Source organism: Neocloeon triangulifer, unplaced genomic scaffold, assembly GCF_031216515.1.
Source record: "Neocloeon triangulifer isolate White Clay Creek 2 clone unplaced genomic scaffold, ASM3121651v1 ptg000012l, whole genome shotgun sequence".
Classification (NCBI taxonomy): domain Eukaryota; kingdom Metazoa; phylum Arthropoda; class Insecta; order Ephemeroptera; family Baetidae; genus Neocloeon; species Neocloeon triangulifer.
In genome coordinates this window covers 9,480,836-9,508,645 of record NW_026775554.1, presented here as the reverse complement: position 1 = coordinate 9,508,645, position 27,810 = coordinate 9,480,836, and the positions used below count along the sequence as shown (strand labels likewise).

The 27,810-nt window shown below is 38.0% G+C and overlaps 1 protein-coding gene across 3 annotated transcripts in view; it reads left to right on the top strand.

Moving 5' to 3' along the window:
• LOC132197435 (uncharacterized) overlaps positions 1 to 27,810 on the top strand; it is a 149,127-nt gene that overhangs the window by 112,647 nt on the left and 8,670 nt on the right. For all 3 annotated transcript variants that reach the window (XM_059620728.1, XM_059620726.1, XM_059620727.1), the window contains one exon: positions 21,435 to 21,555. The gene's annotated coding sequence lies outside the window, so the exon portion shown is untranslated. The remainder of the gene's footprint in view (positions 1 to 21,434; positions 21,556 to 27,810) is intronic.

Below are 27,810 nucleotides of genomic sequence, written 5' to 3'. Positions count from 1 at the left end.
TTAAAAATTTTGTGCAAGGAAGCAAGAGTAAACAAGATAAAAACATAAAAATTCTATACATTATATTATATTGGAAGCAGAGAAAGAGTTTCACTTTAATTTTAAATTCTAAATTATTAATTATTTCCTTAAATTATCGTAAAATTAAAAATTTTTATGTTATAAATTCAAATGAGTAAAATAGACGAGCCTTAAAATATTTGAAACTATTTCATTTGTAAGTAGTTTGATTTGACGATATATATTGTTATTTTTTAACTTTGAATACGATACATTTTTATTGTAATTTATAATCTTTAAAACAAAAAGATTTATCAACTAAATTCTAGATAAATAACGCATAAGAAAGTTTTCATAAAATAAATGAAATTAAAAATTCAACTTCCAACAATCTAATTTGGCATATAGCAAAGAAATTGCAACGGTAAAAACTATTAGAATTCCATGCTACACATTTTCCTTTCCTAATTAAATACTTGACTTGTTTTACAGACTGTTTGCATCCGTATTTCATGAGCAAGAAAAACTTAAAAACCCAGAATAAATCTTGGAATTCTCAAGGCATTTTTTTGCTTCAAATGGCAGATTTTCTACTTTCGAGTGCCAAAACTTTTTAAATTTTTTATATAAAAACTATATTTTGGAGCTCTCTTTAAATCTCCTTTAATTTTTTAATTAATACTTTTTTATATTTTAATATAAAAATAACTAAATATGCATATATAATTTATACATAAGATAAGCAGATTGAAGTTAAATTGCACATTCAAGAAATGAGCTGTTTGCATGTGGCTGACCCAGCAAGACATTTCATGTCTCTCGCAGACGCAGTTGGCAGTTTCTGGCAGACGTACGTGGAATTGGCACCCATTCGGCCTTGAGGTGCGTCCCGAGGCAATCCGGCGAGAAGAGAGGTGTTTAGCCCGGATTCGGGCATTGATTTTACGAGCCGCCGCTTTACAGCCCGTAATATCCATACGTCCGCCAAGCCAAGCACTGCTCTCTCTCCCGCATACGGTCGAGAGAGGAAAAAAGAAAGGGTTGCGGCGTCGGTGGGTCCTCGAGGCTTGGCATTAAGCCATCACCCTCGCAACACGCGGCGGCTGCGAAATTGCTGCTTGACAGGCAGCCAGTGCCATTGGCACCTCGACGCGAAATTTGATCACACGCAACCGCCGCGCACAGAGATGGAAAGTTCGTCATCTGTGAAATTTTGATACGTCACCCTGCTCGCTATGGGAACAAATCGATTGTCGCCGCCCGACGACACGCACCGGCTCTTGGTGCCAATTTTTCTGAGGAAATTTATCGGCGGGGAGGTGCATCACCTGATTGCCGGGAGTGCTAGGGTTGGGGCGGCAAAAGTGATTTTTTACTCACACACCTACAATGGAGCTGATTCAAGTCGGCCACTCCGTCTTCCTTCGCCAAGAGGTCTGTTTTCAAACAGGAACTCACTTCATGAATTGGTACAGGACACAAATTTTCAGCACAACCACTTTTTTATACTTAAAAAATTTTGCCTGCATATGAAAATGATAAAAATAGTTTATGAATAGTTGATGCTTCACAATCAAAATTTTAAAATTTATCAATATTATATAATCTGATAAATTTAATTTGTACTAATTTATAATTTGTTGTTAAAGCTAAATTATCTTGAAATGTTTAAAAAAAAATTGCAATGTTTTGAGCACAATTATGAGGCATGTTCGATAGTGCTACAAGCAAATTTTTGCAGCTGTGTTCAGAAGTTTATGTCTTTGACAAGCTGCGCCATGAGATGAATTTGCTGCAAAAAATGTATGTACAAAATGCATCTTGAAGCTAAAACACAAGCGGAATGCTTTTATTGAAATTCCGAGGAATGAATTGTGACAGCAGCTGTGGAATTCCACGTCCAATAAAATTCCATCAAATAACTGAGAGACGCTTTGAAATCGCGGGACTGTGATGGCGCCGCCGGCAAATTAATTTACGGATTCATTAATACTTTGTAAATTATTTCGAAACACCGCCGCGAAATGTCCTCTCGCAATTTTGTACTCGCAGAAAGCAGCAACTTCTCGCGCCCCTCCGCCTCCACTCTCTCTCTTTGAAAAGTGCTTTTCCAACTTTTAGTCTTGAGTATAATAACATTGTGTATTGAGAGCAATTTTCCACTCCAACTCTCACAAAAGGAAGATAGCGGCGGCAGCAAAACTCGACAATCTTGTTATTTTTAAAAGGGTGGGCGAGCAGAGAAAAAGAAAAGCGACGATTCCACCCCAGTTGATTGAAATTTCATAATCAGCCGCGATGGATGGATGGATGAGGCGATAAATCAAAGAGGGATGAAAGAGCTTGCGAAAGCAGTCTGCTCGGCTTTGTTTGCTTTCGCGGTTGGGTTTTTCTGCTCGCGCGGCGATAATATGGATTTATTTGCCGATTGGAAATTAAAAAGTCGCGCATGATTTATATGCTGTTTTTTTCCGCCTGGGCATGGAAAAGGTCGCGCCGCCATTAAAATGGAAATTGCTTGCGCGAAACAGCAATCTGGATCAAATTGATGGAAATTGCGACGCGCGGCTGGCATCTGATACAAATCGAATCGGCGGCGCCCATGCTTGATCAGATTCGTTCGATCCGCAATCGGAATTATTATTCTCCAAACTCGTTTTCGGTTGCAGCATTCGTAATCTGACGAATCTCACGCCAGCATCGATTTCAACTTTGATTTGAATTTCAATCGTGTTGAAAAAATCAACGAGAAATTACACAGGGCTTATCTGAATATCGGAATATTTTATTCACCGGAATAACTTAGCTAATATCACATGATGATAAAATCACAATTAATTTAATATGGAAACATAAGTTTTTTTCATTGGGAATTGAGAAGTCTTTTGAAACAATAATTTCTTTTCTCGTCATCTACGCGTATCAAAAAAAATAGTAGACAAAACACGCTTTAAATTTGCAAATTATATTTATTGACGTATATTACTGATGTGAGGCAATTACTGCCCATATGACATGGATCATAAATTCATACTGTTTATATTATTAATCTTAAGAGAAGTTACAGATTTTAACATTACAGTCAAGGCAGTTAGAAAGTTTTCATCATTATTTTATAATATACATTAACATATAGATATCTACGTTTCAATAAATGTATAATAATTTTTTTCAAATCTCATTTACTTCATGTTAAAAAGTAAATTTGGGAAAAAAGGAACATTTTTTTGTGGTAATTTTTTTTCTAAATTAAAATTAAAATAAAATGTAATGTACAATAAACAATAAAATAAATGATAAAGAATAAATATTAAATTATATGAAAAGATTTAAGTATACATTCAAAACTTATTAAAAAAATTTATTTCATTTATCTACAGTGCGGAAAACGCTGCATTTATTTTCAATCAGAGTAAACAATTGCTTTGCAGTGCTTCACGCTTCACTTTTACATCACCGGAGTTTCCCTTAACAGTTTTCGCTTTGTTTATTTGCGCGAATGGTCTTGATCGTCGTCTCCGCCCAGTTCATGACAAATGTAACGCGTTCTGTGTAATGCGCTGACAAGCGACAAAAAATCGAATCGAACCTCTAAATTATACACTCGAGACGGCCGCAGCGAAATTGGATTCGCCCCAGCGGCAGAGGAAATTTTCTTTTCCCACGCCGGGAAAGAGTTGCTTTTGGTATGAACACGTTGCTCAAAGCAGCGCCCGCTAATGAATTATTCAGAGCTCAATAACCAGCAGACAGCTCTTCCATCAATCCGCCGCCGCCGCAGAAAAAGCGGCGGAAAGAGAGAAGGGAAAACGATCGTCATCTTTCTCCATCAGCAACTCTGCCGAATAATAATTAAACCAAGGATATTTTCGCGCAAAACATGCAGGCGCACATTTATTTTTGGGCGCAAAAAGCGCAGAATTTGCATGATCATCGTCATAATCAATCCTGCGACGCGCACACGAGACGCGGCCTTTGTATTAAGTGTGAGCCCCACACACTATTTGCGCCCAGGATGAATAATCCGAACCCATTGTTAGGGCGGCGGCCATTGTTGGGCGCCGAGGAGGAGAAGGATGATGGATTGCCTGGTCGGCGTTATTTGCATGCGGCTCATCAGAGCCGCCGGCCTGTCAAAACACTTGCTAATGAAAACCGCCGCACCGAGCAAAAATGAATGAAAAGTTCTCTTTTGATTATTTGATCCTTTTTCAGTGCGGCCGCACAGCACCTGGCGATATTGCCGTCGGCGCCGGTTTGTCAATTAAAAGTCGTTTCCCTCCACCGAATGTTGGGAAATATGAATTTTTTGTTGGCGTGAATCCTTTGAAAAGGCACGTGTGTGCTGCGCCATGTTCAGAGTTTCCAATTTAAAGCAAAGGGGACAAAAACCATTCACTGATAAGACTGCCTTTGACCTTCTGAATCGATTTCCATGATCGAAAATTAGATTTCAAACCCACCTGCCAAAAGAGTTTATGGCAAACAAAATCTTTTTTTTTCTTTAAAGAATTTGCTGCATTTGTTTTCTTTTTATCGAAATTGTCTCTTTTCGGTCTGTTTTTAAGTTATTTTGTCTCATTTTCCGTTGTAATATTATGTATTATATATTAAAAATGAGTACAAAACATCTAAAATTAATTCAGTTCAATTTTCACCAAGCTGGAGTTTGTAATTGGAATTTGGAAAAAATTGGAATTTTGTAATTTTGAACCTTTGAAATTGATTCAGGCACACATTTCATGCAAACTATAAAATGAGAAACGAACGCACAAATTAAGAGTGGCGGCCTCTCTTTTTCCTCGTTCTTTGGCAAACGCACATACTTGTGAGAAAATTAATCAAAACTTCGTGGAAGTTCAATCAAAACGTTGTTGAGAGTAGCTTTTTGCCAAAATTGCTCCACGTGCGAAAAATAGCCCCACCCTCCAGGAAAATTAAATTGAGTGTTCGTCGTTCATCATTTAGGATGTGGGTGTTGAATCGCATAATGGAGGCCGGCCGAGCGCCGACTGACACAAATCTAATAATTGTGAGTTGCGACTTTTGAATTAAAACGAGTGCCGCTTTTTAATCAGCGAAATGGCTTGTAATCCCCCGCCGAAATTCGATGATCGGGACAATAATTGATGACCTGGCAGGGTTTTGTGTGTCCCTTTAATGGTTCCCGCGCGGCTGAAATATGGTTGGCGTGCAGGGGTTGGAATATAAGTGCTTTTCCTATGTTCGAGTCGTTGCCCCCTGAATTTTATAAAGCATTAAATTTAGACGGAATTTACGTCAAAAGGTGAGAACCTCCATCAACCCCACGCGGTGCGAATGCAATATAAAAAGCAAGCAGTAAAACTTGGCTTAATCAGTGGCACAATGTCATGATGGCGCACAGAGTGTGTAAAAAAGCTTCACTTGTGGCGGCGGCGTGTCTTCAACTTGATTAAAAGTTATTAAAAGACGGCGTGGTTATTGCGAAGCAGGAGAAAGAACCGGTGATTAAAAGTGGGCAAAAATGTTTGCACTAGATGAGAGAGCCTTATTACTTGCGGTGCTTTGTTGTCCCTCACTGATTTCATCACTCAATGGCTACAGGGCAGTGCAGAATAAAAAAATCGCTTGCGAAAAATTTTGCTCGCTAAAATGAAAAAAGTTGAAATATTTTTTGACATAAAAAATAATTTAAGACATTAAATTAAAAATTTTCGGTGATTTTGATAATCTACAAAACAGTGAACTCAAAATTAATTTTTATTATTGTTGTTTATATGTCCACATTGTTAAAACAAAGACATTGTTTACATTCAATTGTTTAAAAAATGTATTTAAAAAAAGGAATTATTGGACAAAATGGTACATCCATTAAAATTAGTTGCAATTTTGTTTAAATTAATAAAATGCTTGAACTTTCAAAAGAGAAAATTGTTCAAAAATCTGAAGAATATTTTTTAACCGCAATGTTTTAATTTATTAAGGATTCTTGTTGGACCAAAATAATGAGTTTTTTTTCTAGAGAATATTTTCTCTAAAATATCTATCACCAGCCAATTTCTGGAGGAGATTTGATTCCTCTCTTCGTCTCTTTTCTTTTGCACTATCCTCATTTCCTCCACTCACACCCCTTAATAACAGACAAAGTGCGAAAAAAGCCGAGAATTGCCTGTCGCCAAGTAATCGGATGAAGGCTCCGTCGTCATCATCTCGGCTGCAGTGCAGCACAGGTGACCAGCAGCGTGAAATTGGCTTACTCGGCACCCTTTATCAAGAAATAAATAAGTAAGCATAAGCGCCTTACCTTTCCTCGCGGTAAAGTTGCAGCAAATATTTCCACAGGCGTTTCAACCTTTTTGCGACAGATTCCTGCTGCGTGACCTTTGCTCTCTCTTTATGACGGCTCCTTTATAGCCCTGCCGATCCCCAAACAATTGCAATCTTTTGCCTTTCTATTTCTCTCAACTGCAATGATGGTGGTCGTAAAAAAATCAGATAAATCTCTGCACCAGACCGGCGGGACGCAGATTTCGTATGCGTTTTACGGCCTTGTTAATCCTTCATTTTCAAATAGAGAGGAAGGAAAATCGAACGTCCATAAATTATTTACGAGGAGCGTCGTAAAAAGAAGCACCAGTTGATCTTGCAATCTGACGTTTCCCAGAAAATGAAAACGCTTTCTGCGCGAGTGAGTGACGTTTATTAAAACGCTGTCCGATTAATCAACGAGAGAGAAAATAAAATTGCAATGAAAATTTTCATTACGTCAACTCTTCAGTCCAGGGATTTTTTTTTAGCTAATTAACCACCGCGACTTTGTTATTTATTTATGCAAATGGCAAGTTTAATTAAAAAATGTTGTCTGGAGAGTTGAGAGCGGAGAAGGCGGAAGATGAAGTCAATTTCTTTTGCCGAGGAAGGAATGGTCGCAGAGGGCACACAACATCTCCGTCTTTTCATCAGCGGCGAAAGATAGAATTTTATATCAGCCAGCGCTGCTGTGCCAGTTTAAAATTTCATGGTACTCTTGAAATAAGAAAACATCACGCTGGCCCCTTCACAGGAAATTCTGCAGCAGGTTGATTATCAACAATTCAAATATTATATTATTGAGCACATAAAACCAAGGTTCATTTTGCCTCTAATCTCCAGTTTATCAGAAATTCCTGTTGAACTTGAAAATTAGCAGCTGAAGTCTGGATGGATTATAATATTATGAATATTATTATTTATGTATGTTTTTATGAAGCAAATTCCTTGAAAATTCTGCGATGAAATCTATTTTTTTCTGGGATTGAATTACTATCTAAATTCCTCAATTGCGCTACTTTGAAATTTAACTTTAAAATCCATAAAATTGATTTAACAGATGCAAATATTTTAATATATTTAAAGCAGCTGACCAATTCTAACAATATATGAGATAATTTATGCATACATTAACAAATTAATTTTAATTTCTTTAATATCAAACTAGCTTGTAAGCGAACTTTTTTTAATTTAAGAACTTCTAAATAATTGAAAGTAATTAGAAGTTTAGCACATATGGTATTTTTTTCTGAAGAGCCACATAATAAATCAAACTGAAACTCTTTTACATTCATCATAAATAAATTTCCTCTGCAAAACCGCGAAATTCCTCTCTCTGATGGAAAAGCATTCTAAGGGACGCGTTATTATTATTCCAATTCGCGAGTGGCACGCAGACAATGCGCAGATTAATGAGAAAATAATGCGGAAACGTCACCTCAGGGTGTTTACCCAGCCATAAAACGAGCGCGTCTCTCTCATTTAATTCATCAAAAAAGCAGTGGCCCCCGAGGAAAAGGCAGCCAGTCAGTCACGCAGAAATACATATACGAAACGAATTTAAAAATTGGTGCCTCGCGCGAATTGAGTGGCGGAAAAAGCGTTTTTGCGCTTGAAAAATGATGCTGATTCATTACTCGCGGCGCACCAGCCCGACAGTACGAACACCATGAACCGTTGTTTTGGCTGCGCCGCCGCCGAGAATGAAATATTTTTATACGCGAGTATCAATTTCTTGATGTGACGTTTGATAAATGAGCACAATAATGTATTGTGAAATATTATTCACTTCACGTGGCACGCCGAGGAAAGGGTGAGTCCAACTTTCGATCCGCATGCCGGACCAAAAGAAAGTTTTCGATGTTGTTTTCTCAGACGACTTCTTCCCCGGCGAGGGGTTATCGACAGAGGTTGAGTGCTTTCAGCCGAAACAACTGGAAATGCATTTTGATGATGGGAACGAGATTAAGCCGCGCGCTGCTCACCTTATTCCCTCTGTGAGGCGAAAGGGAGATAGATCGCTTCGTTTCCGCAGTTTTGCAACATAAAGTGACAAAAGGCAACAAGAAACGGCTTCTCCAGAACGCCATTCCAGTAAGTGAATTCGATACGTCGTTTTGATATATTCAGGTTCTGTCAATCTTATCTGTATGGTTTGGGATTAGGAACTTTTGCAACCTAAACAAAGGGAGTGGGAAATCTATGTAATTTTTTTGAAAACAATTACTTGAATGAGAATTTCATTATTTCATATACCAAATTTTTCAGGAAATTTAAGAAAAGTCCAGGAACTGACTATATTGATCTCCAGAAATTAAAAAAAAATTGATGGGTAAAAAAAAAGTTTCCTTGTTTTTTAACTGATCAAATATAATACTTAATACATAAAGAAATCATGGCAATTTTGTTTGTGACACTGAAAATTCTGATGGCATTTTTTTTATGATCATTATTATTATTATTATTATTTAAGTTATTAAATTATTACTGTTGTTTAGATACGAGGAAAAACATAATATCCTTTATGTAGCCTCCATTTTGAATTTTTTCTCTCCCTTTACAGTTACGCATCAAAAGCAAACTATTTGTTACATGTCCTCTTGAAAAATCGTTGCAAGTCCAGTGCAAAAAGTGTATCTGCGCTGTCATTTTGTTCTGCTATGGGTGCACACAATAAAATATTCTTGCCTTTCGCCGAGAGCAAAAAATTGCGAGAGAGACGAGAGGTCCTTTTTGCCAGAGCCAATGAGAGTAAAAAGCAGCGACCCAGCTAGCACTCTGTCTCCATCGGCAAGGCTAGTAAGACATTAAAAGGCCTATAGAGATGCAATAGGTGTATATGTAGCGACGAAGACCCACATTTCTCAAACGGCGAGAAAGAGGCGAGCGAGCGAGAGAGATAGAGGGAGAAAGGGTCGGTTTTACTTTGACATGTCGACCGCGGCAGGCGGGCAGGCAGGTGAAACCGCAATGAGTGTGTCTGCTCTGGAAAGATAAGCAAAAGTAATTAAATCTGCCCATTGTATCCGCGGCCGAGCGGCAACAAAACACCAAACGTATAATTCACTCTGGAGCGTCAAGGGAGGGAAAGGTTCGCATAGCCAGGGCGCATGAAAATTGATTTTCCACTTTTTTGCCTCGGGTGAAATATTGCGGCTCTATCAGAAAGTGGCACCGCCGCGAGTGATGTGCGTCGTTATTCAAACGCAAAAGATTGCTCGGCGCGGTCCTGCAGCACCGCCAAAGAAGGAAATCTGAACCATTTTATTCAATTTGGAGTGCCCTTGGGGCGAGCGTGTTCCTCGGCGAAAAGGGATCGGTGCTTTGCGTCCAAATTAAGATCGGATCTGCATTGCAGAATTTTTACGGCTCCGGAAAACCACTCCACGGAAAAAGTGCTCTGTGAACATACACCGTCCTCTTTTTATCGATTCGCGATTTAAAATGCTCCTTTTCAAAAAACATGCTGAGCGCTCGTGCAGATTTCCACCCGGCCCACTCTCTACAGCTTGATTTTTCTGCAAACGCGTTGCACTGAATTTTCTTTCTCTTTGAATATAAAACAGGGGGACTCATCAAGATATTTGTAAAATCCAAGTTAAAGTTAACAATTGATGGAATAAAAAATATTTTTTTAACAAGGAAAAAGCCCATTTTTCTTTCTATCAAAATTTTATTTTTGATTGCATTGAATTAATAATTTTTCCTACAAACGTTTCTGAAATGTAATATATAGTACATAGCTGTAAAATTTTCAAATCATTTACCTTCAATATTGACTTATTGATTAAATGCAAATTTGATTGCTTCAAAAGTGGACTTTTGGTTCGCTGAATCTTAATTTTGATTTGGAAGATCATGTGGCTGTAAGGGAATGCTTATGTGGGCTATTTTTTAAGTGGAAAGTACTAGAAGCAAAACAAATAACGCCGCAGCAAGAAGCAACAAAGGAGAATTATTGCTCAAAGTTGACCTTTCCCATTTACTTTCAAGCTGCCTTGGATTACGCGCGTTTATTTTCACTTTTCGTGAAAGCAATTCCGCTGCCCCCAAAGAGCATAGAGTATCACACGGAAAACAAACGTGCAGGTTAAATTTCGCAATCTCTCCTTCTAAATTATAAATCCAAGTCGGCGGGTTGCTTTTGTTCGCGTTTGGCTGCCGCACAAACCGGCAGAGCGCTTTCAACTATTTATAGGCAAATGGCTGCTGCAACCGTAAGAGACTGAAAATTTCCACGAGAGCAAACAAAAAGCTGCGCGCAATATGGCAAAAGATAACAGAGAGAGGCCGGAAAATAACGAGAGAGAAAAGTTGGTGCACCTTCCTTCGGTCGCACACGATTTTCCGCCTGCGGAATTCTTCCCTCTTTTCTTTCTGCGCGTCCAATATTAAAAGGCGGAGGCGCACAATGAGAGGCACTGATTCTGCACTCGGATATTGAAGTTTACATAGGCAGCTGGAAACGAGCCGCTGTTTGCTCGCTCGGCCGCCGAGAGTTGGCGAGGTGCGATGTTTGGGCGGCACAGAAAAACGACAGAATAAATTCCAGCAGGTGACCGCGCAGGAATTTGCCAATAAGGGCGGAATAAGTATGCGCCCGGCAAATGCCAGCCAATCTCAATAGAAGTGATTGTGGGGATCGAGAGGAATGCAAAAATACAACAGAGCGAAAATTGCTCAGGTACATATTTGTGACTCCCTCTGCAGCGAAAGAATGAGACCGAAATTGCTTTTATTGCTCTTGAATGGGGAATGAATTGGATTTCCTTTGGAAAAAACGCGTCTTGACTATACAATTGATCTGATTTTTTTTTTAATATTTTTAAGCTAGGGAATTTATATATTTATTACTTAGTTAATATTACAATAGAAAACTAAACCATTCAAATTTTGGAACACAAAAAAAAATATGCGTTATGCTTTTATTTTGCACCTTCAAATTAAAAATAAAATCAAAACAGTTTTCTATCAGAAAAAATTATTTTGTAATCAATTTATTTATTTTTGTAATAACAACATTAAATCTATTGCATAGTGAAAGCTACTCATTGCTAATTTCTTTTATTTGAAGGAGCAACAACTTCAAAGCAATAAAGTGCAAACCTTGTAGTCTTTCAACAATCTCTTAACGTAATTTAAAATTCTATATTTTTACCATTATTTAATTTTTAATCAATCCTGGTATCTGCTATATTTTAAATTTTAAAAAGAAAGTTTTTTAGTACCACTCCTTAGATAAATAAAAGCTAGATAACCAAATCTACATTCAGTAATTTCCGCATGGCAAAACACCTCTTTTTGCTGCTCACATACACTCCCTAGCTAATTTTTTGTGCACGTCCAGCAGCTTTCCTCGGAAACAAGCAGATATCCCTCTCTGAAAATGGAAAAATGCCCGTGCGTGTTTCCCGCAGCCAAATAATCAGCAGCAGCTCTCTCATCCCCCGTAGGCCTGGCCAGTCCGCCGCCCGGGGCATATTGGGGTTGATGGAAAAAGTACCTGCTCGCCGGCAGACCGTTTCGCCCGAGTAAGCCTGTTTGAATAGGCACCTAGATTGCGGATGAATAAGTGTTGGTTTTATCTTTTTACCAAAGAGAAAGAGAGAGCGAGCGAGTCTGCAGCAGCAGTTTGCTTCAAACTGGTGCACGAAAACGCGTTTTGCAAAATGCCTGATTCGCGGCCAGACGAAAATATTGCTCTCAGTTGACGACGGGGCGTAATTTGCATTCATCAATCAATCGGAAGGCGATTCGTCACGTTCGAGTGGTAATTAAATCCGCTCTACACGCGAGCTGCGCCTCCCAACAGGCTCCGGTCACGCCATGCTCAATTTTTTATTCAACTGCCAGTGGAAATCAAATTATTTCATTACTATAGGGCTGGAAAAATGACGTTTTATTAATCGAAATGTTCTGAATGAGAAATGAGGTTTGGGACTTTGACTTGTGTTTGATCAAAAATGGGCTACGGCAATAATTTAAAAACTGTATCTTTTTTCATTATTAAAATTATTGAAAGAAAAATACGACATGTAATAGAAATTAATTTAATATTCAATTAAGGCCATGCAACTATTATTTTTATGAAGCTGGGAACAATTCGAGCAAAATTTTAAATTTTAAAATATCATTTGAAAAATATGAATAGTAACTAAAATGGAAACATAGATTATAAAGTGAAATTTCAGATTCAAGAATTAAAAACTTTTATCCCTCGGCGATCATTTTCAGACTTTTCAGTTAAAAATATAATTTGTTGCTTCAAATTTCTTTGCGCTCCACAAATGTGTCCCGATTTTCTACCAAATGTTTGTAAAGAATCGAATTTGGAAATATGTTCAAGGTGGGAATCAAATCAAAATTGAAATCCGACTCTGCGCAAAAGCATTCCCACGCACTCTATAACTAAATATTTTACTATATTTCCAAAGAAAGTCTGATGGGATCGACCTTTTCCCAGAAACTCGTTGCGCAACTTTCTCGTCTTACAAAATATTCCAACCTTTGCATCACATTCAATTTCGACTTGGAAGAGAGAAAGAGGAAAGCGCTGTGCCATGCATTTTTTACTTGGACGCGAATTTGATCTGGACCCTTGGATTTCGCAGGCAGGCAGAAACTGGCCCCGCTTGGGACCCGGTCAGTCAGTCAGGCCGGGAATTAGAAATCAAAAGGAGGCGCCTCTGCAGCCGATTGATCTATTCCATCACGGAGAACCACAATTCACCTCGCCTGCGTGCAAATCCATTATGGAGCTACACGATGTTGGTGCTAAGCTCTAGAGATTTTAAACAGGGGGAAACTTTTGCGGACGACGTGCGCATCGCCTCTCGGTTTATCTATTGATGCATCGATCCCGATAACTTAATCGAAAGCAAATGAATGAAGCGGATTTTAAATTCGCAGCACCCTCGCTGCGGTCAGCGTGACGAATGAACGCGCCGTCCTGATTTTCAGAGCCAAATTTAATCTCTACGGTCGCTCCTTCCGCCGCCCCGGGGACGGATTTCGGCCATTCTTGTCGACTTCTAAAGCGCCCTGATCAAATTTTCAGCTCGCCCGGTGGCAGCAGGGGTGCAAAATTAATGAGAGTTTGCTCTTTGCGGACGTGTGCTGTGGGATTTATTTTCCAGTCCGATGAAACAAGGATTTTTCATCAAGTTAATTTTTAATCACGGGTTAAAAGCAGCGCAGGTTGAGAGTGACTGTTGGGCGCGGCAAAGCAAAGAGCGGATTTAATTTTCCAGCTGCACTTTTACGCACGGACGTCGATTGAAAATTATGGCTGATTCGCCCAACAGCCTTTTGAATTATAAATAAACCTGCAAAATAATTTAATGGAAAAGTCCAATTTCAATGCTGAAGCGCAATTATTTCAAACTACAATTTGAATTGCAAATTTTCTGTAAACCTGCACAGGCGTCTCCTCCGGAAGTTTTAAATTAAAAACGCTGAACGTAATCGCGTTCAGTTGGCAGAAGCTCTTTTTGCTCCACAGGCACGTTGTTTCTTGCAGATAAATGTGGCGTACTCGTCGTTGGGCGAAAAGGTGCGGCCGACGCGCTGCTCGAGCAATTATTGTAATTGCTCTTCTCGAGTGTGTCGCAGGGAAAGCTAAGTAGAATAAGGAAAGAGTGGCTCCGCCATTGTCCAGATTGTGCCACGCACTTAATGCCGCCAATTATGGCCGCTCGGGGACCCGTTTAGAACGCACCAAAAAAGGGGAAGACGATCGAGATTTTTTTTCTGTTCTCTCTGCGGCTAATTTTACGAATGCCCTCTTAAAACTTTTTGCCCGTGCGTTTATCTAAAACAGATTTGGCCACGGCAAAAAAACTGCCAAATCCCTTCGACCGAGTTTGACTCATTAAGCGTCACCATACGTGTGTCGCTTCTTTTTTATCCAAAGAAGACTAGCGCAAATCCGAATTTCGGACGGAAAAGCTCACAAACTATGTGTGTTTAGCCGAGGGATGAAATCGAGCGGCGTCACACGTGTGCGCTCCCGTTGATAAAGAATGCATGAAGAGAGTGTAAATATATCTCATATCGCTGCTGTAGAACGCACCTGTGACCACATCATATTGGATGTCTCCTTTATCAGGGGTGACGGTACGTGGACGGCCGACGCGTAATATCCGCAGACAAGAATTTATATTGGTCAATATCGGTGGGCATAACGTCGCCTAAATTAAAAGTGCCTGATGCTGACAAATCACTGCAGCCGTAAATCCGCTTTATCAAAACTCTTCTTTTTCAAGGTAAGCTATTAGGTGATTTAAAAAAAAAATGTAGAGTGGAATAACCTTTTTAAATATTTTTTAAATTAAAATTAAATTTTAACAGATAAAAGCAGTGATTCAGCCGAATTTTACCTATGAATTAATTTTTTGAGTTGAAACTAAAATTTACCTTCTATTTAAGATGTAAAAACTAACAATAAGTGATAAGAACAAAAACCAAGTCAACCGAGGCATATGGGTCTTTTTGATCTTGGAAGTTTTAAGGAAATTCTTGCCTCCTTGTCCAACAATTCCCTTTTTTTTTCGAAAAAATTGTTTCAAAATTTGAATGTAAACAATATCAAACAATATGATGAAACAATTTTGAGCAGTTAAAATAAAAATGATTATTATAATAATTGATTTTAAATGAAATGTTCAAGACAATATTCAACGATGTAAAAATGGAATTAAAAAATTGATTAAATAGTTAAATTTCCCTCATATTAATAAATATGAATTTCCAGATATTATACTTTGCACAATATATTTTTGTGAAAGTGTTGAAAACCACTAAAAATCTTTAAAAACAACTTCAAAAGGTTATGCAACCGGCACTTCACTCATGCGTTCCCGGTTGCTTCTCAAAAGCCTCAACGTAACAAGTGCACAATTATTTTTGCTCTTTTTTTAACCCTAACAGTTTAATTTAAATGCAAAATGCACGAGCAGCCTGTTCAGAAATTCAATTAAATCCAGGCGCTCAGCGGAACAGATTCTCTTTGCAAGAAAAACTTGGTTTGCCTTTCATTCATTCATTGCAGTTCAGAGCAGTCTCTGGAGGCCAATGTGACCTTTGACCCGTTCCGAGTAAATACTTTGCAGTCTCGCCGTAGCTTTTTTATCTCGCTAGCTGCTCCTGGAGGAATTCGCCGGCGCTATTGTTCCGCAGGGCCATCAGCGCCGAATAGTTTTCGCCATCAACTATTTGGCCTCGGGGAGTCCTTTAAAAAATGCAACGCGCTAACGAGATTGTCGCGCAAATCACACACGCGATGAATGGCGGGCGCTCTTTGATGTGGCCAACTTGCTTGACGGGATTTCATGCTTAATTAGCTTCTTGCCTGAATTGGCAACTAATTCCAAGCAAACTCGTGAAAGCCTTTGTGCGCGCAAAAACGCACGACACAAAGTATTAAAAGCGTCTCTCGCTTCCCCAAGCCAGCGAAGCGCACGCAAAAAGTGGCAAACACGGCAGTAAATCAATTCCAGCTGCTCTGTACGCACTTGGTCTTTTGCCGCAAAAGTTGGTTTGGTGCGCGGTTGCTGTGTGATAAATTTGTAATTTGCACTGGAGGAAAATATACTCGGCAAAAGTCAAACACAAACGGAGGATATCTCAAGTCCTTCCGCTTTTTGTAAGCACAAGAACGGTTCGAAGGGATTTTGGTCGATTCTTGTTTCAGTCCTCGGCACGATAAACCACAGACAACTTTTTGCTGCTTTTCCTCGCCAACTTTTTTAGCCATCAACTTGAATTATTATCATTCATTGCAGCTAAAATTTTCACAATCTTCAAACTTTTAAATCGCAAATATTTTAACAAAAAACTCGGAATAACATTGTGCAGTTTTGGAAAGAGGAAGGAAAGTATAAAAAAAATTATACCTGTTCTAAAATGTATTTTCTTTTGAACGGCAAATTTTTATCGTTACAGATTTTCAAAACACGCACAATTTCAGGAATCAAATTTTAGTTTCAATTGTAGCTTATTGAATTAGAGTTCTGCTTTTATTATTGGTCAACGATTGCGATTTTTCACTTAATTGTGTCCATGATCTAATTACGTCAATTTTTTTTTCAATTCCAAAAACCAAATTTTGGCTACTCTTTAAAAATAAAAATTTAACTAAAAGAAATAAAAAATTTATTTACAAAATTTTGAGATGGAAAAACTCGGTAGTGTTGCGTTGTTTATCCACCATTACGCCGTTGTATCAGTAAATAAATTTGATTGCGGAGTTGAGTGCATTAAAAATTTAGATTCCATTTTCGAGCAGGCAGCGCAGTGGCGGCTACGCCAATGCAGCATTTTTCACCCAGGGCGCGCAAATAGGTGTATATGGCGTTTATGCGCATGCAAATGGGGAGTCAGCAAAGTCTCGGCGGCGGCGGCGGCGAAAGAAAGGATATTATGCACCGGCAGCTTTTGTGTGCATTTACATAAAGGAACTCGTGTAAAGTTGGCGCGCGGCGATAATCACGATGTATGGCGGCAGATATAAATTTGACAGCCTGAGAAACGAGGCCAACTGCACGAAAAAGAGCAGCTCGCCGTTTTGAATGAAATGTGTGTCGCCCGCCCGCCCGGCCTGTTCAGCTCGCGAGTTATTGGGAAGGCGTCTGAAAGCCAATTTAGCCGCTAAAGTACTTGGCGATGTATAGTCAATTTTTGTCCTATTACAGCAGACTCCGTCGCTTCTGCGCGCTAACCGAGATTTATCAGCAAAGCGTAGTTCGGCCCATGAGACACTCAATTTGATACTTGGGTTCAAATAAAAATACAAGACAACACAAACTATAATTCTAAGCTTCTTTACCCATAAAAATATTTATTATAAGTAATAATTTTATTTCCATTAAAAATCATTATGCAATTCTAAAATTAATGATTTTAGAAAGTAAATAATTAAAATTGTAAACTTAAATAAATTTCACTAATCATTGGATCGTAATGTATAATTAAAACACGCAAAAACACGTACAATTTTTCAATGTTCCATACAAAAATTACAAAAATAGCATAAATTATTCTCTCTACTCCTTACTTTTTGTAACAACAAACAGTTATATTTTAACAGTAAACGTTGAGGTATATTTTATTTTTTGGCAACACAATCATTAAATTAAAGATTTCAATGTAGCACTCAAGAAAGTATCTAAGATTTGTATAAATGTGTTTTTAAAAGCGGAATATAAATTAGAATAAGTTGGATCTTTGTAAAAATTATTATTGTTATCTTTGTTCACATAATTACAATCACATTGCTTCTTTTCATTTACTGGATAGTAATTTGTTTTAAAGCAAGTAAATATATGTATAATTTCAATATATTTTTGTTAGCGATAAATTTTCAGTCTAGATTTAAAAAAAAAAATCAAATAATTGTGACTTAATTTCTGTAATTATTCTTCTCCTTGAAATCCACTAAATAAATTATCAATTTGCTTCCTTCTACTTAATTAATCTGAAGGAAAATTAGCATATATGAACTATATAGGAAGTTAAAAAATTACCCTTTGAGCAAATTCCTGCCTTTGCATTGCGCTTCGCTACTCGCAATAATGACAAGTTTTTGCTCACTGAGCGCAGAATAACTAACACACATATGCACACAATTCCAGCACGCTGCATTTCAATTGCAGAGATGATTAATACATATGAAAAGAGCTGCATGCATGTGCAATATGAATGAATTAACAACGTCGCTCGCTCGTCAATTTGCATTTTGCGGCAAGCCTTGTTCCTTCTTTTGGATCGATCAAAGCGGAGTCTCCGAAGAAAGATCGAGAGACGTACAATGAAGAGCAATTACGTCGCTCCACCAATCTCTCTTCATGCAGCACCTGCTGCTGCTGCTGCTGTTCTTCACTGCCTCACGCGCAGTAATGGATTTAGCCGAGGAGGTTTCTTTTGTAATTGACTTCTTCTTCTCCTCTCCTCTCGCGCGCGCGACGATTGAGGCACGAACTTCCATTTAAGTTTGAGGCACAAAGGAAGTAAAAAGTAGCTCCGCTAACTTGTTTATTACAATCAAGGTGCGGAGTGAGTAAGTAGCACTCAGCAGCTCCCTGTTCTATCATACTCTCATCTCCTCAACTTCTGAATAATGAAATTAAGCCGCCGATTCCAATTTCGCAAAGCTATCTCTCGCACTCGATTATCGAAAAAGGGCCAAAACTTTTTGGCGCAAACTTTGATGAGAACTCGCTCTTTAATAGCCCTGATTTTTAGGTGAGACGAGGTCAAAGTTTGTTGTTTGTTAATAGGAGTTGTGAAGTGCTGCATCCACTCTCCAAATGCAACAGACGCCTGCAATTTATGCAACTCGCCACGCTTTCGAGTAGGGCAGGCTGCATAAGAGCTCAGAGTTTTTGTTGAAAATGTTTGGATTTGTATTATTCTCAATTCATACAATTGAAGCAGATTGTAGGGTAAAAATAAAATAAAGCAGGGAAAAGTATACATAAAAAAAAATGGAAGCATATACTCCTCGGTAAAAAAACTTGGAAAATAATTATTTGTGTTTTTTGTAATTATTTGTTTCAAGAATACTGTAAACAAAAATGTAACCCACTTTTTTGATTAAAATTATGTATTCTTTTTAAGGCTTCCAATTCTTGCGAATATTTTAATTTTTAAACTGGTTACTTAATAACCTTAATTTATTATTTTAATCATATTTCCAGTTAAAATCGTCTTAAAAGTTTTGGAACATTTAGCAATTAAAAGTTGGAGCTACTCTTTTAAGCCTATACAGATTTGAAAGGTATATCTATCTTTTACGGAAAAAAGTGTCATCTCTTCACTCTTGCGCTTGCGTTCCTGGATGGAAAAGACAATTCGAGGATGAATTCCTCAATATTATGCGACCCTGCGAGTATATAATAACAATACGCGAAAAGACAGATAGACGAACACCCCGAGCGTAGTTTGGGATTTTTCGTTTTGTCTTTTGTTTTAACATTAAACTGCAGAGCGCTGCTGCTTTTTGACAAAACGCCTGCAGCTGAGAGAGGGAATAATAATGGTCTGTGTGGGAATGAAAGAGCGACGGGTTAATCAGGGCGTGCGCCATTCGTTACATCGACCGCACGCATTTTCCATGCAAGTTTGCAATAATTAGCCGTTTGAGGTCATATGCAGATTTGTGCAAAGCGCTTATTAGAGCGTGAATCTGAAATCAATACGACATATGAGCTTGAATAATACAAAAGTTATATAATGACCTCTGCTTTTCCATTTCATTTATGTCCGGTTGATAGAACCTCAGGATTAAAAATACAATTGTTCAATCGACCGCTGAATAACACAGGGACAGTGGCATACCTTACAAAATAATAAAAGAGAACCTTATTAAAAGTAAAATTAGAATTTTTTTCCAAAAACAAGCAGACATTTTATTTTTTAAATAAGAAAGGTTTTCAAGTATTGGAAATATTATCAATCAAGCCATATTGAGCTTATGATTTTATGTAGAGAGAAAATAATTCGCTTTTTATATATTTGTAGGTTGACCTATAGATTATTTGGCAGCAATACTTTTCTTTTTTATCTAGTTGCAATTGACACTATTGAACAAAATAAATAAAAATTATTTTGATCCAATTTTAATTAACAGCAACACAAATTAAATCAACACAAAGTTGCATTGAACAAAGCTTTTGTCTTTTAGAAGCGCTTCCTATTAGAGCTCTTGCAGAGTGCTGAAAGTTTCCACCGGAGTTTATTGGTCGCGGCTTCTATTGTGCATGCATTGCTTTAACTTGAATATAGGACAGGGGGAAATTAATTAAAGCGTATTGTGCGCCTTTTGTCGCTAAATTCCCCATCATTAATTAGCGCGCGCATATCCCCTGGGCAATCAAATTAATCTTGCCAATGCACAGATTGCGAAAATTTAACTTAAAAATGAAATAAAAATTTTCTGCCTGCCAATGAATTTGTCTGCACGTGGCAGCATAAATAACTAGCAGCGCGTCCCCCGCTGCAGCATCGCCCTGCGAGAGGAGAAGCCGTAAACTTGCAACGGAGCCAAGAGTGTATGACTTTGTTCGCCATAACAAGATGCGTTTTTTAGTGTCAGCGCTTATGATAATGGCATCGGAGCGAGCGAGAGGGTCGATGAGGGACTTTCTTTCTGTTGTGTGCAGAAATCGATTCAACTCCAGCACTGTACTCGGGGCCTCTCTCGCTCTCCCTAATGCAGCCTAATGCATTCAATAAAGACGGACGCCCCGAATGTGCTCCGCTCCAGCAGTGTCACAAGCACAATATGCGCCCAGTCGACGTACGCGAAGCCATTTATTAATGTTTTCGCCCTTAACCTCTCTGCTGGCTCCAGACCGGCCGCTCTTCCCGCTCAAAATGGATTTCCTTTAAACGTGCCTCCCTGCCTGTCCGCCTCTTTTTGTTGCGTCTATTAACTCTGCAGGCCGCACCACACGTGCACACCCAAAATGAATGTTCCCACTTTGGAAAAGATAAATTATAATCTTTGGGTTGCTTGTTTTGAAATGAAAGTACCTGAAAATGGAATTACTTTGAATTATGGAAAAGTTAAAAATATGGTTTAATCTCAATGTTTTTCTTTATTTTATTTTTCAATTTCCAAAATAATGATACAGAAATTAAAAAAATTTGAAATAAAAAATATTACTATTACTTGATTTGTTTTTGATTTTCCTTTCCGCGTGAAACATCAGTTGAGTATTCCCTTTTTTAAAAAACACTGTAAGTAAAATCAGTCCATTAGAACTTTTCACTGAACACGTGAAATAATCCTTAAGCGTTTCGGTTATGAACTCCCACTGGTATTAAGTACGGCTTAAGTGTAAATATAAATAATCAATCCATTGAAAAGACGTGAATAAATATACTGGGGAAAAAAATAATTGAACTTTTCCCGGCTTCCAAGAATTGTAATTCTTGAAATAAATTAAAAATTGTCACCGTCTCGAATCAAAATGAGACGAAGTTTGTAGAGAGGGCACACTATTGACTTGGGGCGTCGGCACTGGGCCTGTATTATTCCAGTCATGACTCTCGTCTACTTTTCTGCATATAACTAGATAACACAATGGACACTTGTAGCGACAGCAGTGAATAAGTTGGCCCCGGGTCTTGTTTTGTTACAGATTCTGATCACGCCAGCAGCAGGTACCGAGCGAGGAGACACATCAGCGGCCATATTGAGGCGGCATCTGCAGCCCGGCCGGCTTCCGTCGCGTCCCTATGACTGACTCCCTCATTTGCCAGGTTTGTACAAGACCCTCTGCTTTTCATTATTTCCAGCCCGTCCTTGGGGTGCCAAATTCGGTCATGCATTTTTTCTCCCTCCTTTTTTTCTCTCGCTCGTCGGAGGGGATTTGAACCCGGCGGATTTTCTCTCTGTGTATTTTTCATTAAATTATTCATCTCCTGTCTGAAATGAAACCTCTCCTGGAGATTAGACTTTTGCCGAGTTTTATTGCGTTTCTTAACTAACTGCGTAAGTCGCGCTATGAGAAAAAGAAAAAGACTGAAGAAAATGTAAATCCGTCCGCGGTTCGTTAAATTGTTGCTTTTCTAACGCTGGGGAAAACTTGCAAATCCAATTATGGCGGGTTAATTTTCGCTCTTTGCTTTTTCGTCCCTTGGCTTGCGAAAGCAAATTGCGCGAGGCACAGATGGATTGAGTCGGGCACGTGTAGAATAAATCACAAGTGATTTGAGTGCGAGCCACGTATGTTTGAATAATTGGTTTCAGCAATCCGCGCGATTTCAATTCAGCGCGCTCGGCTGAATTGAGATGGGATATATATCCATTTTACTCTTTTTTTTTATTCTTTCCCTGCGCTGCTCACCCGCACAGAATTGTGTGTACATACACGCGAGAGTATAGGGAGAGAGTTTTCAAAGGACTGCTCGGGATTTGTGTGACCCAGAATGAAGATTTACAGGACGAGAGCGGAAAGTGAGCCGCGCGTCCCTTTTTAATTCTCTGCCAGAGAACCGAAATCGCTGCTTTTGCATTCAAAAGAAACCGTTCTAAATAACATGCAAAATCGTTTCCAGCACCTACTTTTTTAATGGAGCCTTAAATTGCCACTATGGAAATGAAGAAAAACGCGTGAACATTAATCTTCATTTATTGTAAAAGTTGAATTAAAAATTTAAATACAGAATTTAGTGCAAATATTCATTACCTTTACTTAAGGGATTGTTGATATTTGATTAAATTAAGGCGAGTAAAATATTATGTCAGGAATTTCTCCAAATTGAAGACTTTTACCTCTTTTACCTAATTTAAATATATCACAAGCAAATGACTAATTGAATATCTTAGCATGTTCCAATCAGTGTGGTTTAAATGAGTCTCTCTGAGAACTGAATCTGTCGATTTACCGGTCGGAGAAGACAAGCTATTATATATTTCTCCAACCTGGCGTCTCCGAAATCATCAAACCACCCACGCTCTCTGCAATTTATATGATCCGCTCTCGCGAATTCCCGTCGAGCTATTTAGATTTGAATAATAAACCCGGCGCTCTCGCAAAGATACGCTCTGCACTAACTGCGCTGATCTTGAAGTGCCATTGAAGCTGACATCAAAGACGATAAGACTCGTCTCTCTCCACATTACTCCAAAAGTGTATTTATTACACCCTCGCCGCGACGCGCATTATCTCCGGGGCCAGAGGGGTGCGTCGATTACGCCCGCGATTAATCGCGCGCCGACGAGCCGAGTGCATTTCACCTGTGGCAATTAAGGCGCATCCTTTGTGCGTTGCCGTTCCGATTTAGCGCCGCGCGCTGTCACGCGTTGCTGACATTTGATGGAATTAATTTCCTTCGTCCTCGCGCGCAGTTATCTCCGCGAAGAGAGAGGCGAATAATCCCATTCATGCTAATAAGCTTAATTTACTAGCTCACATTCATCAAAGTTAATTTCAGGACCATTTTGTATCATTCCAAAATTTATATCTAATTTTTATCGTACGAGAGCTGAAGTTGTAATTTGAATTAAAAATCGGCTTTTCTCCTCAATGGGTTTTGTGAATAGTTTAAGAAAAACAATATCATGCCATGCTCTAAATATTTCGGCGGAAATGCAGCCATAATTCATGAGCTGTGAAATAATTTTGACATGAATTATAACAAAAATCATTCTTTTAAATAATTTTTTTTACAGATTATTAACAATTTTTTCATGAAAATTATTTTATTTTACATTTTTACGGTAAAACAATATTTAATTTCTTAAGCAATAAACAACTCACAAAACCCATCGAGAAAAAACCGATTTTAAATTCAAGTCACTAATACTGAGATTCTACCTCAAAACAAAAAATAGTAATTTGTAACTCCAATTTAATGCTATTGAGGGGTTAATAATATTAGATGAAAAAGAAAACAATTTTTCACACGGAATTCTATTAAATTCTTTGCGACAATTATTTATTTTTTCCCCGATATTTTTTATTGATTTTTATTGCATGATAGACTTCTTTAAACAAAGAAATTTGTACAGCTCAATTTTCTTCACGTTCCTTTCAAATAAAATCCCACTTTTCTGCCTTGGTTTTTTTCCCATCAAATGAATTTAAAGATAAGTAGAATAATATTATTATTATATTGCCAAAAAAATAAAATGATTTCAAAATTATTTAATATTTTTATAGCTTAAATGCTTAAAAAAAATTACTACCATTTCTGCACACCTAATTTGACCCACTGCTCATCAACCCTTCGTCTCAGCTGCAACTTAATGTCCACGTCGCTCTGTGCTAATATCAATTAGCCGAATCCAGCTTGGCGAAAGCCGCTGATTCGCCGTCAAATTTAATTACCGCTCGTGCGCTGAAACCAAAATTACCTACTTTGGCCGACGACGTGCGTCTCGGTCTTGAATTTGCAAGCAGCCGGGCTGAAACGGTAGCGAGATGGTATCGCATCAAAGCGCCGTGATTGCTTGTGTGCGAATTGGATGCTCAGCACACGCTTGGCGCAAATCTGTGTGCCTACGAATTTTGTGCTCCACAAGAGCACGTGGGCTCCAGTAAGTTTGTATAGTGTGTGCGTGTTTGCAACTCTGATTGACTCTCAGTTCTGTAAGCTTAAAGCAGGTCGCTAATTAGGACCTTCTTTGCCCGTCCATGTTCTATTTACGTATGAGAGCTCTCTGAGTTAGTGTTCCACGAATCTAAATGAATAACATGCAATCTATTTGCTTTGCAATGAAATTCAATGCATGTTCTATATAGATTAATTTGATATGCATCTAAGTTTTTATAAACAATGTCCATGAATAATTACGGGCAAATTAGTTATTCAATGTATCAATATTGATAAATAAATAATCATGAGGCAATTATCACCGCCAGAAAACATAGCATTCGTAATTCATTTAAAATTATTGAAACTAATTTGTGTTACAACAAAAGGAAAGAGTGAAAATTTCAAAGACTAAATGAGTAAAACAATTATAGAATAATATGTTTAGCAGGAAAATAGATCTAATGAGACACTTGCACTAAAAAGTTGTCCATTGCACTTTTTTCAATACTTAAAATATGAACTTCTTAGATATTCCGTATTGAAAGACGTGAAGAAAACGGTCTTTTGTTTTGTTAGTCGCTGAATTCCAACTAACTAATTCAAATTGCCTTATTCCAATTATTTAATTTTATCAATATTGATTTTGGATTTTTTTATTACCAATATAATATTTATTTATGCAACAATGTTGCTATTGTACTTGTTAGTATTTACAAAGACAAGTTTAGTGCAAATGTCAGTGCAAAATCAATAAAACAGCGTGTACGCGACACATGTTTGCTTCTCCGCCAGACAAACAAGCTTAGGCATAGATAATCCGTGCAGCAAGCGCACGTCTGAAGCACTTGCAGTGCTGATGGATTCGAGCAAATTGTTTCTGGCTCTGCAGCGGACTTGCTGCTGGAAAATCCCTGTGCATTATTTTTAATCCAATTATTCGCTCGGCTGATGAATAAAAAAATCCGATATGTCAAAGGCACTATCCACTCTCGACTTGATAAAAGATAGTGGAATTAGCAGCCGAGTATGCAACCGTCTTTACTAAGCTGCTGTGGGATTTGCCTAACTTGTAGGTTTGCAGTAAAAAGTTCCGAAGACGGTGAAGGAGAACATAAGGAACAAGATTGAAGTTTAACTAGTCCCATTTACTTTCTCAGTAATTTATAATTTAACCAACAATTTTTCTCTTCAGTTTAACTTTCAATTTCAAAAAATTTACAAATAATGGCAGCAACGATTATCTTACTTGGATAAAAAAAATTAGCGACATTGAATTGAAAATTAAAATTGGTGTCGAAATGCCACAAATTTTAAATCACAAACATTTATTTCAATTTATTGGGACTAGACCTCTGTTATAAATCAATCTATTTCCTTTTGATAGGGAAAAACAATCTTCTCCTGTTGATAGTGATTTGATTTGAGAAAGTAGAGGAGCAGCCGGACGTTTGCAGCACCAGCAGACAAACATGACGTCCGTGCATCGGAACAAAATTATGTTTGTCCAAGACGATATGTATTCGACGAGTTTTATTTCTCAGCAGAGCACCTCTGGCGAGTGTTTGTGCTGCCGACCGACCGACGAGAGAAGAGCAATCTTCCGAAAAACTTTTTTAAATTGATTTTGTCAGAGGGAGCAATCACATTTCATCTCGACGCGCGCAGAACGAAAACAGAGATTGCCAATTTCCAGCCGCGCCGGATGAAAAATAAAATAAAAAAGAGAGAGAAAAGGAGCATACCGTGCATGCAGTGGCGGAAAAGCAGAGAACTCGCCGCAAGCAGGTGGATGCTTCTGAAAACTTAACTAGTGTGTGTAGAAAACGGCCGAGCCGCACATATTATGGCAACTGCATTGATGTCCGACAGTGTGATATTCCCTCTCTATGAAACTTGCAATCTGCTCCCTACTCGAGAGATATAAATCAAGACAGGCGCACACCAACCCCTTTGAATGGAAAGTTTAATTTGAGTATTTATCACTTTATTTCCAATAAATAATCAAATTAAATTATTTAAGATTCAAAAGCTTGGGCTTTAAAATTTAATTTTCTTATTCATAATTCCGAATTGTTTAATTAATTATGTATTTTATTGCATTGTATAGAAAATAGAAAACACTCCTTAAATCTGCCTGATTCAAGTTATGTAATTATCATTTTTATATTTCCTCTATGAAAAGGGTATTATTTGAGGAAATTGTAATTCTTAGCATGAATCTTTGCGGGAAAATTTTCACTTATTCAAAATTAAAAATTAGTAATAAATAAATTAAATTAGATAAAAAAATTATTATTTGAAATTTATTTATGCAGTTTTCTTTATTTATTTACTCCATTTAAATAATAATTTTTAGTTGCAAATTTTACGACTTCCCTACAAATGATTTCTCAATACAATATTGATCAATTTTACTAATATTAATTTGTATTTTTTAAAGAAAGTGAAAATCGAGCAATCTGATTAATTAATCGCTTGAAAATGTGAAAACTATGATGATATAGGTGGGTTCGTCACAAGCATGCAGTTGTTTCCCGCGCAATTAAATTCAACTGAATTTCAAATTCCGTGCCGCATCACCCGACCATTTTCGTGAAAAACCACGCGGCAGCGATAAATTAGTGCGCGCTTCAGGCTCTCCGGGGGCAGGGCACGCGCGATTAATTGCAGCGTACGCGCGGCGCATTTGACAGTGGAAAAGTTGGCCCGCGCGGAAAAACAAACAAAAGGTACATACATGTATGTAATGTGTTCGCGGCAGCAGCGGCCCACTCTTGCAAACTGACAATGCACAAACAAGGGAGAAGGGCACCCTCGACGAGGCCAATTTGTCATCAATCCATTTTATTAGTGACGTCCCGAAAAAAGTGATCAATCAATTTAATTGCTGCCTGCAGACCGACAAATTTACTTTGGGCCCCGATACGCCATCAACAAAAAATTGATGACTCTCCAAACGCGATCGGTGCGTTTATGAAAACCCAAAATATTTTTTGTGTCGAGGTTCGGGGCAGCTTCTATAAACCGCGCAAAGCTTTTGAGCTTGTGATTGAATTAGTCTGCTGGAAATTTAATTGTTCAATCAAATTATATTTTTATTTGCAAAGCGCTATTGATAAAAAAGACAACCAAAAATAAAAAATTAAATTAAATTTATCTTTTAAATTAAAAAATTTTCAATTAAAGTTCAACTGAAGTTTCTTTTAAAAAGAAACATTATGTTTGCGTTTTCTATTTAGAACACCAAAGTTCTCACGCTTCTATCAAATATAATAAAATGCAATTGGACAAAGTTTTAGAATTACCCTTCAGTGCTCCCCCTGTCGCTTTAAGATGCAAATAAGGGTCTTCTTGGAACTCGCCCAAGAAGTGGGTCAAATAATTTACAATGTGCAATAAAGTGATTGAGGTGTGGGAAGGAAAAAGACGCGTCGATTTGAAAGGCCACGCTGGCGTCTCTCCTGTTTTGCCCTT